The sequence below is a fragment of the Jaculus jaculus genome, chromosome 11, assembly GCF_020740685.1.
Source record: "Jaculus jaculus isolate mJacJac1 chromosome 11, mJacJac1.mat.Y.cur, whole genome shotgun sequence".
In the NCBI taxonomy this organism is placed as follows: Eukaryota; Metazoa; Chordata; class Mammalia; order Rodentia; family Dipodidae; genus Jaculus; species Jaculus jaculus.
Window position 1 is genome coordinate 109,247,527 of NC_059112.1, and position 17,218 is coordinate 109,264,744.

Sequence of the window (17,218 nt, forward strand, 5' to 3'; positions counted from 1 at the left end):
TGGTGCAGCCCAGCAGACTGGAGCCCAAGGAACAGTCGATGTTGCCGTGTGTCTAGAACGGCGTCTCTTCTTCCTCAGGAAACAACAGTCTTTTCTCTCAGACTTTTAACTGATTGGATGACATGGAAGGTGACCTGCTTTATTCGGCGTCTGCTGATTTAAGTGTTAATCACTTTAAGAAAAATCCTCCCCCAGAGGCTCTCTAGGCTGCTGTTTGACCAAGCCTCCAGGTTCACGGTCTGGTCAAGCTGACACATGGCATTTACCACCACTCCCTCCTCTGCCAGGGCTTCCCTCCAGTGCCGCTGGCCCATGCTGGCTGGCATCGGCGGAGTGTTTGTGCACACCAGGTACGGTGATCACTGCTTCTTTGGCATCTTTGACTTGACCTTCACAACAGCCCTACGGGGTATCTCGGGGACCAGACCTGCAGGGGCAAAGGCTCTTTTGTGGCCCTGAGTGCACAGAGGAGTGGGCTAAGGTTAAGAGAAGCTGAGTAACCAGTCTGAGGTTGCCCGGCATGTTGAGGCACTGAGGTCGGAGGCCAGGCGCTCTCGCTGCGCTGCCCACTGCTCTCTCTGCCTCGTTCAGAACGCCCAGCGCCACTTCCCTAAGCCTTGTTGTGACGCTATTGCACCTTCAGGTCTCCGAGGCATTTCCCTTCATTTGTCCAGGCCCGATTCCTCTCTCCACTTGTTGGAAACAGCGAGTTTGCTAAATATGAATGAAATCAGGGTTACACACGGCCGGGCATCTCTGACTTCTCCCTCCCATGTCCGTATCTCAACAGCCGGGCACTCTTGCAAGGTCACTGTCCCCCCGCTGGGCACTGTGACCACAGGGTCCTGAGTCCTTCTAGCCTCAGCTGATAAAAGAATTGGGAGGAAGCCCAGTTCTGGTTTGAGGAGTCAAGTAAGGTTAGCCCCAGGAGGGCACTGTGGCCTGGCCACAGCCGAGGCCGTTAGCTCAGCTTCTGCCTTCTCAGGATACCTAAGTAGCCCAGGAATGCGATTTGAACCTTGTCCTAGCAACGCTGCTGCCCTGAGCTCGCCGGGCTCAGCTTTCTTCCCCAGCTTCCCTGGCCTTCCCAGACGACCACTTTCAGCCTGCTGGCCTTGCATCCTACTCACTGTCCAGGAGCCAGTGTGCTGGCCCTGTTCCCAAGCCTTGGCCCCAGGGGACCAAGGCCGCTTTCCCACTACCAGCCAGACCAAGGTCTGGCCGGAGGAACAGGGTGATACTGTGGGTCGAAGACAGCCTTTCCCTTGAAGTAGATTGAATAGTATCGCCCCAGAAGAGATGTCAAACTTCTAACTCTTGGCACCTGTACATATGACCTTATTTGGAAACGATGACTGTGGATATAATTAACCCGAGGATTTGACAATGAAAGGTGTCCCTTAAAAAAGTTTTTTCCCCCCCTTGTGTATATGTGTGGTTTGTGTGGATGTGTGTATACATGGTCATATGTGTGCTGGCACAAGTGTACACATGTACACGTGTGTATATGTGAGGAGGCCAGAGGTAGATGGCAGACATTGTCCTCAATCACTTTTTCTTTTTCTTTTTTTTCTTTTTCGAAGTAGGGTCTCACTCTAGCCATCTCCCTAGCCTGGCCTATAGCCCCTTTGAAAGCAAGGCAGAGGAGGCTGGGCAAGTATCTCAGTTATAGAGTGCTTGCCTACCATGGACAAAGCCCTGGGTTTGATCCCCAGCTCTGCATAAAGCCAGGTGTGATGGTATGCACCTCTGATCTTGTACTCGTGAGACGGAGGCAGGGAGATCAGAAATTTAAGGTCATGGGCTAAAGAGATGGCTTAGCAGTTAAGGCACTTGCCTGCAAAGCCAAAGAATCCAGGTTCGAGCCCCCAGGACCCACGTAAGCCAGATGCACAAGGTGGCACTTGTGTCTGGAGTTTGTTTGTAGTGGCTAAGGGCCCTGGTGTGCCCATTCTCTCTCTCTCTCTCAAATAAATAAATAAATAAATACTTTTTTAAAATTTAAGGTCACATAATGAGTTGAAGGCCAGTCTGGGCTACATGATACCTTGTCTCAAAGTGAAAGAAAAAAGGAAGGAAGGAAGGAAAGAGGAAAAGAAAGGAGAAAGGTGAAGCAGAGTAGGAGAGATGAAAATTTCCAAATCCAGGGATACTGGGAATTCCCCAAAGCCTCCGAGTCCTTGGAGGAAGCCCTTCATGGAGGGAGGAGTTTTCTCGTGAGCCTGCTAACGTCTTGCTCTTGTCTTCTGGCTCCAGAGCTCTGAGGGAAGACGGGCTGCTGCCACAAGCCATCTGCTTGGTGATGTATTACAGCAGCCCTAAGGAACTAATGCCTGCATTACTCAAGCACAAGGTCTGTCCAGAGCTGTCTTATCTGGTTCTGCCTTGCTCGGCCCTGGGAGCCTGGGTCTGGCCAGCCTGTTTCCTGGCTATGTAGTACTTTGAGCACATCAGGTGCCCAATAAAAAAGAAAAAAATGAATGGGGGCTGGAGATATTGCTCAGTGGTTAAGGCACTTTCTCACAAAGCCTAGCGACTGGGGTTCAATTCCCCAGGACCCACATAAAGCCAGTTGCACAAGGTGGTGCATGCATGAGTTTGCAGTGGCTAGAGGCCCTGGCATGCCTATTCTCTTTTTTTTTTTCTCTGTCTCTTTCTGCTAATAAATAAATCAATAAATAAGAAATGGAGGGTCTGGAGAGATGGCTTAGCCATTAAAGGCACTTCTTTGCAAAGCCTGGTAGCCAGGGTTTGATTCCCTAGTACCCACATAAAGCCAGATGCACAAAGTGGCACATGTGTCTGGAGTTTGTTTGCAGTGGAAGGAGGCCTTGGTGTACCCACTCTGTCTCTCTGTCTCTCTTTGCACATAAATAAATAAAGTTTTTATTTTTATTTATTTATTTGAGACTGACAGACAAAGAAAGAGGGAAGGAAGGAGAGAGAGAGAGAGAGAGAGAGAGAGAATGAGCATGCCAGGGCCTCCAGCCACTGCAAATGAACTCCAGATACATGCACCCCCTTGTGCATCTGACTAACGTGCATCCTGGGGAATTGAGCTTCAAACCAGGGTCTGTAGGCTTCACAGGCAAGTACTTAACCACTGAGCAATCTCTCTCCAACCATAACGTTTTATTATTTATTTATTTATTTATTTTGTTTTTTCAAGGTAGGGTCTCAAACTGTAGCCCAGGATGACCTGAAATTCATTACATAGTCTCAGGATGGCCTTGAACTCATGGAAATCCTCCTACCTCTGCCTCCTGAGTGCTGGGATTAAAGGCGTGTGCCACCACACCAGGCAAATAAAGTATTTAAAAAAAATGGATGGCAGATAGGAGAGATGTCTTAGTGATTAAGGCTCTTGCCTTCAAAGATTCCCCAGTACCCATGGAAAGCCAGATGCACGAAGTGCTGCTTGCATCTGGAGTTTATTTGCAGAGGCTAGAGGTCCAGGTGTGCCTATTCTTTCTCTCTGTCTCAAATAAATAAATATTTTAAAAAATTTTTACCAAAGTAAAAAGAATTCATTAAAAAATGATTTAGAGCTGGATGGATGGCTTAGCAGTTAAGGCGTTTGTCTGCAAAGCCGAAGGATCCAGGTTCACTTCCTCAAGACCCACGTAAGGCAGATGCACAAGGGGGCACACGTGTCTGGAGTTTGTTTCCAGTGGCTGGAGCCCTGGCGCACACATTCTCTCTCTCTCCCCCACCCTCTTTCTCTCTGTCAAATAAATAAATATTTTAAAAAAATGATTTAGAAGGTGGCCTTCCAGGACATACCTGAGTTCAAATCCTTCTTCTGGGTTTATTGGCTAACCCTCGGCTCCCAGAGTGGTGGAGGAAGGAAGAGAGTAACGGCTGGGCAATGCCAGGTGCAGAGAAGCCAACCATACGTGCAGGCTTGTGCTGTTAGTGTACGGCAGAGAACGCATGCCTAAGAAACCTGGATTCCAGCCTTGCGGGTTTCATGGAATGACTGTGACCTTCAGGGAGGCATTTCTACCAGCTCTGAGTCTCAGTGTCCCCATGTGCCCACCCACCTCAGGGGTCAGTTTGTCCTGTCTTGCCAGTCTCAGGACTATTGTGAGACTCAGAGGAAGGGGTTAATGCAGACCACACTCACCAGCCCAGGCAGTGTGCCTCCCGAACACACAGCGATTGTCTGTGTCCTGGTGCATTTGTTCCATGGAAGGTTTGAAAGGGCCTCTCTGTAACTTGGGGAGGTGGGGATAGGGGAGTGGTGTCCAAGCTTTCAGCATCACCAGGATTTGAATTATGTTCATTAAAGAAACAAGGCTCCCAAACCGGGAGAATTAAAACACTAATACACGTTTCCTGGTCAGCAGCCCACCATTTTGAAGCTGCGTTCTTGTTTTGTGCGCCTGGGCTGGCTCATCCCTCTCTCCCACTAAGATCATCAACTGGTTTCTAATGGCGGGTGCTGGAGATGCTATGGCCTGGGAGCCAGGCTGCCTCAGTGCCAGCCCTTCCTGGGCCTACGTGGGGACAGCCTCGAACCACTGAGCCACACTGGGGATTATGTCCCCAGGTGGGAGAATGTGACCTAGTCACTACCTTCTGGCTACTCAGAGGCACGGGAGAGGCACACTCGTGCCTGATTTTCAGTTGCTTTATGGGAAATCCCAGGAGCATATCCCAACAGCTAGGAGAACACTGTTGGCTTCCCAGTGTTGGAAGCATGGATGAAAGTCTCAGGCCGCAGCTCACCTGGGGCCACTTCCATGATGACTCTCTTCTCAAGGGCTAGATAGCACTATCTGGGAACAGTGTTGGTTACCAGAAGGGGCAGTTGCACGGGGCCAAGAGACATAAAAATGACTAAAGAGTCTCCCTCGGATCACTTGGGGACTGCCAGCTGTGGGTGAGTTTTTCCCTTGGCTGGGTCTGGGCTGTCTGGTCCCAGGCCCAGGCCCAGCGGGAGTCCCCAGCCCTTACTCTCCGCATGGGTTCTTTATCCCCTCCAGCTCCCCACATGGCAGGAGCTCCTTGAACTTTCTTTTCTCTTTTCTTTCCACACTTTCCCCCTCAAGCCCTCCATGTGGGATCTCTAGCCACATGGATGCTTTCCTTGGCTCTCCTCTCCTCAATAAATATACTTTAATAATTAAAAAATGACTAACAGGCTGGGTGTGGCGGAACACGCCTTTAATCCCAGCACTCAGGAGGCAGAGGTAGGAGGATCACCGTGAATTTAAAGCCACCCTGAGACTACATAGTGAATTCCAGGTCAGCCTGGGCTAGACTGAGACCCTTCCTCGAAAAACCAACCAACCAACCAAACAACCAAACAAACAAAAAAGACTAAAGAAAGTAGAAAAAATAATTTAAAATATTTATTTATTTGCACATATGTGTGTGTGTGTGTGTGTATGAGTATGCCCACCAGGGCTTCTTGCTGCTGTAAATGAATGCCAGATGTACGTGCCACTATTTGGGCCTGGCTTTACATAAGTCCTGGGGAATTGAACCTGTGGTAGTAGGCTTTGCAAGCAAGTGCCTTTCATTGGTAAGCCATCTCCCCAGCCCCCAGGAAGTAGAAATTTGAAAAGAGTTTTTTCTGCATGATGGGGCAGAATTGAGAATAACTTCGTCTTGACTTTTGAGTCTGACCCTACCTACCCAGCGGATAGGATACCTCCTAGGCGGGCGGGCCGCATACCTGGCCTGGCGAGACTGGCGCACCGCTCCCCACGCCATGCCCTGTGGTTCTTGAGAACAGCCTTGCCTCACCTGGAACATGCTGTCCCCTGACCCCAGGTCTGTCTGTCTGGACAGTCGCTTTTCCAAATCTCTGCCCAGTGACCCTCCCGCCGGTTCCCTGCCCTGCTGAGTCATTTCTTAGGTCACTTCTCATTGCTTGCTTGTTCCGGGCTGGGAGAAGCCTGCGCCACCCAGGAAAGCAGACGCTGGTTCCCCTCTTGCACACTCATAGGCCTGTGATTTTATTATTATGTGCAACAACAACTAGAAGAGGCTGCCGTCTCTGTTAGCTTCTTCGGGCTGCCCAGCATGGCGTGCCACAGCCTGGCTGGCTCACGCGGTGCGCATTTGCTTTCTCCCCCTTCTGGAGTCTGGAAGTCTGAGATCGATTTGCAGACACCATTTTCTCCCTGTGTCTTCACAACACCTCCCCCCTGCACCTGTCAGTGCCCACGTGTCCTCTTCTTTTAAAGCCCGTCATAGTGAGTTAGGATCTATTCTAAGGACCTCATTTTTATTGAATCACCTCTTCAAATACTCTGTCTCCAAATGCTGTCAGTTCCAAAGTACTGGGGTTTAGCTCTGTCAAGCTAGAGGTCATAGAACTCACTTCATGACAATACCATATCCTCTTCGGTGCACGGTTCAGTGGTGTCAAGTCTATTTTTTTTTAATTAATTAATTTATTTATTTTTTAATTTGAGAGCGACAGACACAGAGAGAAAGACAGATAGAGGGAGAGAGAGAGAATGGGCACACCAGGGCTTCCAGCCTCTGCAAACGAACTCCAGACGCGTGCGCCCCCTTGTGCATCTGGCTAACGTGGGACCTGGGGAACCGAGCCTCGAACCGGGATCCTTAGGCTTCACAGGCAAGCGCTTAACCGCTAAGCCATCTCTCCAGCCCTCAAGTCTATTATAGTTACATTGTTGTGTGTAACTATTACCACCACCCATTGCTAGAAATTCTTTTTTCATCTTGTGAAACTGTATCCATTAAATAGCTTCTCATTTCCCCTCCCCTGCTCCCTGGCAATCACTAGTATGCCTCATGTCTCTGAATTTGACTACACCAGACTCATACTGTGTGTGTGCCTTCATTTGCTTAGCATGATGTCTTTAAGGTTCATCCATATTCATGTGTGGTGGTTGCATGTGCCAGAATAACCTTCCTCTTTTTAAATTTTTAAAAATTTATTTATTTATTTGACAGAGAAAGAGAGAGGGAGATAATGGGCACGCGAGGGCCTCTAGCCACTGCAAATGAACTCCAGACGCATGAGCCCCCTTGTGCAGCTGTCTAACATGGGTCCTGAGGAATTGAACCTGAGTCCTTTGGCTTTGCAGGCAAACACCTTCACCACTAAGCCATCCTTCCAGCTTTTTTTTTTTTTTTTTTTTTTTTTTTTGAGGTAAGGTCTCACTCTAGCCCAGGCTGACATGGAGTTCACCATGTAGTCTCAGACTGGCCTTGAACTCACAGCGATCTCCTACCTCTGCCTCCTGAGTACTGGGATTAAAGGCATGTGCTACCATACCCACCTTTTTTTTTTCTTTTCTCTTTCTTTTTCTCAGGGGAGACTGTGAACACAGTCCCCCACTACCTACCACAAATTCTGCAGCCAAGTTTCTGCATTCGGGGAAATTACAGGGACCAGCAGGTTTTGTAAGCAAGTGCCTTTATTTGATGAGCTATCTCCCCAGCCAGCATTCTTTAAAAAGAAAATTTATTTTCATGGGGAGTGGCACAGAACAAGTTCACAGAACTACACGAGGAAGACCAGGCTCCGCAGGTCTCTATTTAGCCCTGGAGCCTGCTAGAGAAAACCCAGACCTACTTACTGCCACGGTGACAGGGCGGGACCCAGACCAAAGTCAAGGCCTACAGACATGGTGGTTCCTCTTTCCAGGCTAGCTATCTCATAGCTGTGGCTAAGAGCAGATGGATTTTGCCTCAAATGACACCACCACTACCAGAAACCCATAAGCTGACAGCCACCAAGAGCCCACGAGTGATAAGGCTCTGAGAATCAAAGACTTCCTTAAGCGGGGGACAGAAGTTGGCAGCGAGTCAGGAGAACTGTTAGAAAATATCTCAGCCTAATGTAGGTTTCTGCTCCCATCTCACCAGAGAGAAGCTGGTGAGACTCAAACAGTCCTCTACATTATTGAAACAGTGGCTTTAAAAATTATTCAAAACTAATTTTATTTATTTACTTACAAGCAGAGAGAGAGAACATGAAAGGCTCCTCCATGGCCTCCAGCTGCCTCAGCCTCCCAAGGGCTGGGATTGCGAGCGTGTCACCGTGTGTGGCATTCTGGGTCTCTGTCACGACTCCCGGAAGCCCGCTGTGAGGAAGCGTCAGGACATGGGAGACGTGGGAACACCAGAAAGCTCAGGAGACCCGTGGCGGGTTGTGAGCAGCCCAGGGCCGGCTGCTCAGACCGACTTCGGTGCTGTTGATTGTACCGGTGCCGCGCACTTCCCCTTGGAGTGCTTCTGTGTTTGAAAACCAAAAAACAAAACCCAAAAAACACGTCTTGGCCTTGTGCTTATATTTTCCTGGCTTGGACACTATATATATATATTGTTGTTGTTTGTTTGTTTTGTTTTTGTTTTCCAAGGTAGGGTCTCACTCTAGCCCAGGCTGATCTGGAATTCACTATGGAGTCTCAGGGTGGCCTCAAACTCATGGCGATCCTCCTACCTCTGTCTCCTTAGTGCTGGGATTAAAGGTGTGTGCCACCATGCCCAGCTGGAAACGCGTGTGTGTGTGTGTGTGTGTGTGTGTGTGTGTGTGTGTGTATATGCATAAAATTTATTCATTTGGGAGAGAAACAGGTAGAGAGAGAAAGAAACAGAGAGAGAGAGAGAGAGAGAGAGAGAGAGAGAATGGGCGCGCCAGGGCCTCCAGCCACTGTAAGCAAACTCCGGATTGATGCGCCCCCTTGTGCATCTGGCTTATGTGGGTCCTGGAGAATTGACGGGGATCCTTTGGCTTTGCAGGCAAATGCCTTAACCACTAAGCCATCTCTCCAGCCCCTGGAAACATATTTGATGGTAATGTTAATAGTATTTTGATACGACCATGTGCCTGACATATATGCATGTCCTCAAGGTGGGTGAGTACTCCCAAAGACAGTGGGGTTTGTTAGAGGGGGTACATACACAACATCTTCAAGTGGAGGGTGGAAACAGGACCCAAAAGGGTGGCTTTGCTAAGTGAAGGCTTAGATACCGAAGGCTGAGGCTTCCTGCCATCTGTCCTCAGTGGAGTGGCAGCTGGCTGGAAGAATCTTTCCTTGATTAATCCAAGGAAAAGGGCCATCTTGATATTGACAAGGCGAAGAAAAAAAAAAAAGTGACTGGGCTAGAACATTCCAAAGCAGAATGATCTAAACAATCATTTCAATGCAAGTTCTAGGAAAAGAAAACAGAGTGAAGAAATCATCAGGTCAGAAGAAAAAGTTCCCAGAATGAAGAACATAGCCGGAAGGGACCAGAAGTTGCCCATCACAGTGGGCAAAAGCTAACGCACATCACAATACAACCTGGCAAAACTTCAGGACTGCAGAGAGGGAGAGAATGTGTGTATATTAAAAAAAAAAAAAAGCAGCAGGATTCAGACAGAGGGTCAAGCATGAGCGTAGCCCCTCAGCTCTCAGCACCTGGAGCCATGAGATCCTTGGCAACTCAACAGCACAGGCAAAACATTTTGTCTTAGCTCGTGTCGTTTGTGAACTGGGCACCATGGTGTGTAAGCTGAGTTTCAGGCTCCTGTGGGGCTGCTCTGAATGAAAGTGAGCAAGTAGATTTCCTCCTCCCTTCCCTAAGTAGTCAGAACCCCCATGGTGTACTTGGGAACCCCCAACACCTCCTCTTGAGTTCTTAAGATGCTTGCCTACTGTGAAGTGGGCGAGTGCCTCTCACCTGTGTCCACTTTGGCTAGTGGGGTCGCTCAGCAGTGTTTGATTATACCCTGAGCTCTTGCAGAGTTTGGAATGAAACAGCTTGCATTAGTTTCCCGAGGCCCCCACCCATAACAAATTGTTCCATAGAAGAAAAATTTATTCCCTTGCAGTTCTAGAGGCCAGAAATCTGAAATCAGAGTTCCACCAGGACCTCACTCCTTTGTTTATTTTTTTTCTGCTTTCTTTTTTTTTTAAGTTTTGTTTATTTTCATTTGTTTATTTGACAGCAGCAGACAGAGAGAGAAAGAGACAGATGAGAGAGAGAATGGGTGCGCCAGGGCCTCCAGCCACTGCAAACGAACTCCAGACATGTGCAGCCCCCTTGTGCATCTGGCTAACGTGGGTCCTGGGGAATCGAGCCTCGAACCAGGGTCCTTAGGCTTCACAGGCAAGCGCCACCCTTTCTTTTCCTTTTTGAGACAGGGTCTTGCTAGGTGGCCCTGGCTGGCAGGGAGCTGACAGCAATCCTCCCACTTCCTCCTCGGAGCGCAGGGATTGCAGGTGTGAGCCACACACCAGGCAGCGCGCTCCTGCAGGCTCCCGGGGGGCAGCCGCCTTGCCTCTTCCGCTTGTGGTGACTCCTGGCGAAGGCCTCCTGCATCGCTGTGGCTGCTCTCACGTGGCCTCCCCGTGCTTCTCTGTGCCATCTCCTTTTCTTATAAGGCTGCATGCCAACCATTGGATTTAGGGCCATCCGAATTAAGTATGACCTCATCTTGACTAATGACATGTGTATCCACGCCAGATACAGTGGTGCATACCTGTGATCCTGGTATTCAGGAGGCACGGGCAAGGCCACCCTGGGCTATACAGAGAGGCCCTGCCTCAGAAAAACAAACAACAACGAAAAAGACCACATTTATTTTTTTATTTTTTTGTTTGTTTTTTATTTATTTATTTGAAAGTGATAGAGAGAGTAAGAGGCAGATATATATATAGAGAGAATGGACATGTCAGGGCCTCCAGCCATGGCACACGAACTCCAGATGCGTGCGCCCCCTTGTACATCTGGCTTACGTGGGTCTTGGGGAATTGAGCCTCGAACCGGGGTCCTTAGGCTTCACAGGCAAGCGCTTAACTGCTAAGCCATCTCTCCAGCCCAAGACCACATTTCTTTTTTTCAAAATTTTTTGTTCATTTTTATTTATTTATTTGAGAGTGACACAGAGAGAGAGAGAATGGGCATGCCAGGGCTTCCAGCCACTGCGAACGAACTCCAGATGCGTGCACCCCCTTGTGCATCTGGCTAACGTGGGTCCTGGGGAATTGAGCCTTGAACCGGGATCCTTAGGCTTCACAGGTAAGCACTTAACTGCTAAGCTATCTCTCTAGCCCCCAAGACTACGTTTCTAATTAAGGTCAGATTCTGAGGTTCTTGGTGGACATGAATTTTTGAGTTAACATTGTTCAACCTACTAAAAAGCTGTTACACAGTTTTCTTGGACCAACTACTTAGTTTTTTTCATCATTAACTACAGGATGGGATAGGAATAACAGTCTAGAAGGTCAGGTGACAAATCAGAGTGACAGACATTATGCTCTACTGAGAATCTCCCATCCTATCTCTTAGCTAAGTTAATCTTGCTGGGGCCAGCTCCTCTTTACTTCAAAATGTGACCTCTAAGAGGTGACCTTGCTCTAGGAGGTCACACACATGCCCATCCCCAGTTGTAGTTTTAAGTTCAGACCAGAGCCTCACATATAAGTGTAGCTGGAGAAGAGCTGCCAACTCATTCCTATTATGTAAAGTGTTACTTGTACTTATTGAAAATAATCAAAACCAGGCATGGCAGAGCATGCCTTTCTCCAAGCTCATGGGAGGCAGAGCCTGGAGGATCAGCAGTTTGAGGCCAGCCTGAGACCCTGTCTCAAAACAAAAAACAAATAAGAGAGAGTAACTCCTTCACACCCTTCCTTTTTTTTTTTTTTTTAGGTAGGGTCTCATTCTAGCTCAGGCTAGCCTGGAATTCACTCTGTAGTTTCAGGGTGGCCCCGAACTCACAGTGATTCTCCTACCTCTGCTTCTGAGTGCTGGGATTAAAGGCATGTGCCATCATGTCTGGCTGATCCCTTTTTCTTAAAAAAAAAAAAAATTATTTGAAAGACAGACAGAGAGAGAGAGGGAGAGAATGGGCATATTAGGGCCTCTAGCCAATGCAAACTCCAGATACATGTGCCACCTTGTGCATCTGGCTTAGGTGGGTTCTGGGTAATTGAACTTGGATCCTCAGGCTTTGCAGGCAAGTGCCTTAACTGCTAATCCATGTGTCCAGCCTTTTGTCCCATTTAACTGCCACATATATTCATTCACTGAAGACTTATTAGGAGATAAATAGGCACAGCAGGGCTTGAATCAAAATATATAGCTAGATTGAATACTCCTGGATTGTGGGGGAACTTGCAAAGGATTTCTGTAGTCTCCACTTGGTTTTCATTGCGATTTTGGAATGCCTGATCATGCCGTTGTGAAAGCAGCTACCCAAGGCTTGTGACCAGTCACCTGGATCAAGGGAGTCAGTGGTGGGGAAAATGTGGTAGAGTCCTGCAACTCACCCTCACTGGCTGGACTCAAGCTTGTAGGTACAGCTTTGCACACGTGGTCCCATAACCAGCAGGGAATTCCCTCTGCCAGTGGGTGGTTCTCCAAGATTGTTACCCACCTGACCACCAAAAATACCACGAGCACTTCTAGGACTTCAGGGCGTGCTGTGGCAACCACTGCCAGAGCTCAACCAGCATGTTATTTATCTAAAGCTGGTCGCGGTTAGAACGCTGTGTGTGTGTGTGTGTGTGTGTGTGTGTGTGTGTGTGTGTGTGTGTATGTGTGTTCGAATGTGTTGGGGGGGGTATGTAAAGTGTGGAGGCCAGAGGTTGATGCCAGATGTCTTCCTTGACCACTATCCACTTTATTTGCTGAAACAGGGTCTCTCACTGAACCTGGAGTTTAAGGATCATCCATTCTAGCTAGCTAGAGCCTGCCCTGGGAATTCTCTGTCTCTTCCTCTCAAGTGCTGGGATTACAGAAGGGGCTTGCCGTGCCTGCCTGGATTTTACACGGGTTCTGGGGATCTGACCTTGGGGTCTCATATTTGTGTGCAAGTATTTATCCCTCTGCCCAGGTCCTTGTGTGAGTTTTGGTGACTTGGCACCAAGGTCCTCACTGAGTAGGAGGACTTGAGGGAGGGAGGGTGAAGATGAGAGATAGCTCAGGCAAGGCTTTCTGTAAATTTTTGTAGTGTTTGTGAGGACACATTCTTGTTCCCACCATGTCAGAATGGGAGTTCTGTGTACATGGAAGATGGAGAGGAAACATGATTTGGCAGCAACCTGGCCTGAGTGGTTGAGAAAGCCATTATATCGGAATCACACTGCCCAAGTATCAGGACCTTTGTGCTTCTTGGGGGTGGAGAAGGACCCATACTCTTCCTGTGGCTTCTTCTGGGTCTTGGCATTATAATCATGTGGTTCATCTCCTCTGTAGAAATCTCCCTCGCATCTTATGTGGAGTTGATTCCATCTCATAAACGAGTCCTCTTTCCCAGCCTTCTTAAAGTTAGGGACGGCATGTCATTGTACCCCAGGGCCTAACGCACAGTGCCGGCAGCCACGGCCCTCGTCCATGAGGGTTTATGGAATGACTCACAGCCTAACCTGGAGGTCAGGTCATCTCTGGCAGCTTGTTGGTTTCAACAGAAGTTTCAACAGCAGGGAATGCAGCCTAGCTGCTTCCAAAAGCGTGCCGTGGGGAGAAGGAGGGACATAGGTATGCTCAACTTGGCATGACTAATTTAGAAATTTGAAAGTTACCTCAAATGGCAGGTGAACTAAATGATTTGGGAAGGGGAGGAAAAATGCTCAAGGGAGAACTTCCGGATTGTTTAAGGAAACAAGGAAGCGGGGAGGGCAGCAATGCGTTCATTAATGGAGGTGGAGTATGGTTAAGAGAGGAGACCAGGAGGGACTGTGCCACAAGGATGGCCGAATGCCACGGCCTCTGCAGTCTGACGTCTGGTTCTAAACATGAACCGGTGACTTGCCCTCTGTGGGACCTTGGGCATGTTACTCTCCAATCTTTGGTTTCATATCTCTAAATGAGGGACAATAACATCTACCTCAGAGGGTTGTGGTCAGGACCAAATAGGTCACAAACCAATGTGTCCACTAGTCTCTGACATTTGTAACACATTTGGTCAGCATGAGTAAACCACTATCTCCTTGCTATCACCTACTTTTCTTTTCTTTTTTCTTTTTCTTTATTCTTTTTAATTTTAGGTAGGGTGTTGCTCTAGCCAATGCCGACCTGGAATTCACTATGTAGTCTTAGGGTGCCCTCAAACTCATGGCGATCCTCCTACCACTGCCTCCAAAGTGCTGGGATTTAACACGTGCCCCATCACACCTGGCTTTATCACCCTCTTTTCTAAACTTCAGAAACACAAGGCCCATATTTGGAGCTCAATAATAATTCGTTTTTCTTTTTTTTTAAATTATTTATTTATTTATTTGAGAGCGACAGACAGAGAGAAAGACAGATAGAGGGAGAGAGAGAATGGGCGCGCCAGGGCTTCCAGCCTCTGCAAACGAACTCCAGACGCGTGCGCCCCCTTGTGCATCTGGCTAACGTGGGACCTGGGGAACCGAGCCTCGAACCGGGGTCCTTAGGCTTCACAGGCAAGCGCTTAACCGCTAAGCCATCTCTCCAGCCCTCGTTTTTCTTTTTAACTTTTATTTTGAAATAGTTTTAAAGGAAACTTGCAGAAATGCTGGGGAGTTAATGTATTACATAACCATAGGACAAAGATCAAAACCAGAAAATTAATAACAGCAGAATGCCACTAACTAAACTGCACATCTCACCAGCTACTATTTTACTGTCCGTGTCCCATACCAGATCCCATGGTCCGCTTAGTTCTGTAGGGACTGCTCTTGATTCGTGGAAATACTTTAGACTCGGCCTTTCATGACCTTGACACTGAGAAATCGTGTCTGCAATTACTTTGTAGAATATTTTCTCAGTTGAGGTTTCTTTGTCTGAAGTTTTCTCATGATTAGGTGGAGACTGCACTTTTGACAGGGTTACCACAGCGACGATGTCTTTACCTTTAACAAGCTCCTGTGCCTCCACTGTGGCACAACACATCCCACATACCAGCTACCATTTCAACCATTTTTAAAATTTTTTTTTAAGTTATTATTTATTTATTTGAGAGTGACAGACACAGAGAGAAAGACAGATAGAGGGAGAGAGAGAGAATGGGCGCGCCAGGGCTTCCAGCCTCTGCAAACGAACTCCAGACGCGTGCGCCCCCTTGTGCATCTGGCTAACGTGGGACCTGGGGAACCGAGCCTCGAACCGGGGTCCTTAGGCTTCACAGGCAAGCGCTTAACCGCTAAGCCATCTCTCCAGCCCCCATTTGAACCATTTTAATATATAAATCAGTGATTACATTGTGCAGACACTTTGCAACTGGCAACATGGTTTTGTTACCTGTGACTACTTCCAGACCTTTCCATCACCCAGAAGGAAACCCCAGGCTTATTAGTATCCCCCATTCTGCTCCCACCCCAGCATGCATCTTTCTGCTCCGTGTACGTGGCTTCGGGGGACATTTCACGGGAACAGGACCACACGACTTGCGGCCTTTTGTGTCTGTCTTCTTTCACCAGCATTGTTTCTGAGGTTCGTTCTTCCACATGGTCACCTGCAGACATCCATCCTTTTTACGGCTGGATAATATTCTCCTGCATGGATGGCTCATGTTTTACTCTTGTCTTCTCTTTTAACAATATTTTATTTATTTATTTGAGAAGGAAGGGGGTCAGGTAGCGAATGGGCGCCCAGGGCCTCCTGTCCCTGCAAATGAACTCCAGATGCATGCACCACTTTGTGCAGCTGGCTTATGTGGGTTCTGGGGAATTGAACCTGGGTCTTTAGGCTTTTAAGGCAAGCACCTTGACCACTTAGCCATCTCCCCAACCCTACTTCTGTATTTTCCTTCCCTTCTTTCCTTCCTTCCTTCCTTTTGGTATTTTGAGGTAGACTAACCTGGAATTCACTATGTAGCCTCAGTGTGGCCTGGAACTCACGGATATCCTCCCAAGTGCTGGGATTAAAGGCACGCTCCATCACGACCGGCTACTTCTGTATTTTCTAATCCTACAATAAAACCTTCATTGTAGGGCTGGAGAGATGGCTTAGCGGTTAAGCGCTTGCCTGTGAAGCCTAAGGACCCCGGTTCGAGGCTCGGTTCCCCAGGTCCCACGTTAGCCAGATGCACAAGGGGGCGCACGCGTCTGGAGTTCGTTTGCAGAGGCTGGAAGCCCTGGCGCGCCCATTCTCTCTCTCTTCTCTCCCTCTCTGCCTCTTTCTCTGTCTGTCACTATCAAATAAATAAAAATAAAACAAAAAAAATTAAAAAAAAAAACCTTCATTGTAGTGGGCTTGCTCCCGAGGTAAGGGAAGGAAGAGAGAGACCCCTGTGACTGTCAGAAGGCACTCTCCTGTGTGTGTGTGTGTGTGGGGGGGAGGCAGGATGACCCTGGGGCGTAGGGGATTGCTGTTTATACCCAGCAGAGTTTAGAGACCAGTGAGAAGCAGATTCCTTTGAAAGTTTCCTCTGGACAGGGATAAGACAGTTGATCACGAAGAGGTGGAGAGGTGCCCAGAGGTGGGAAGACAAGGTCCCCTTGGGGTTGGAGGAAGTGGTCCTCAGTGGCTCCTCGTTTTCAATGCCACCGGAGGCGGGGTTTGGCCTGCGAGGGTGCCCCTTTTCCTCCCCACCCCCTCGCAGGTTCAGAGTGGGTCAAGTGCCAACTGAGGACAGGCTTTCATCGCTCACAGGAGGGGGGGGGCTCCCCTTTAGGAAAATCCAGCGGCTGAAAACTTCGGTGTCTCCAAAAGGTAAGCTGCGCTCGGGTGCTCCTTTCGGCGAGGGGGGCCGCGACAAGTGCCCTCGAACCCACAGCAGTGCGCCGGGGCGCGCAACGGGGCCGGGGGCGGGAGGGCGGAGTCCATGTGCGCCAGCCCCGCCCCGCCCCTCCCCTCCCCGGGCCCGGCGCGCGCTCCAAGGCGGGGCGGGGCGCGCGGCCTGTGCGCGTGCCCGCGAGCCGGCGGGGGCGTGCGCGGGTCGCGCGTGCGCGCTGCGGCGGGGGAGCGGGGCGGCGCGGGCGCGCGCGTGTGTCAGTGACAGCGGGAGGGGGAGGAGGGGGAGGAGGAGGAGGAGGAGGGGGCGGAGATGGTGGCGGCGGCTGCTCTTCCGACATGAGGCAGCGGCCCCGGGGAGGCCGGTGGCGGGCGCGGCCGCGGCTGCATCTCTAGCTGGCGCAGAGCCTGTCCCCCCTCCGCCACCCCGGGGCGTGGGCGCGGCGGACGGACGGGCGGACCGGCGGGCGGGCGTGCGTTCGGGCCGGCGTCGCTGGAAGCCGGCTGTGCGGCTGCCCGCACCCCGCCGCCCGCACAGCGGCCCGCGCGGCGCGCGGAGCTCGTTCCCGCGGCGCGGTCTGTCCGGGGCGTCGTCGGCACC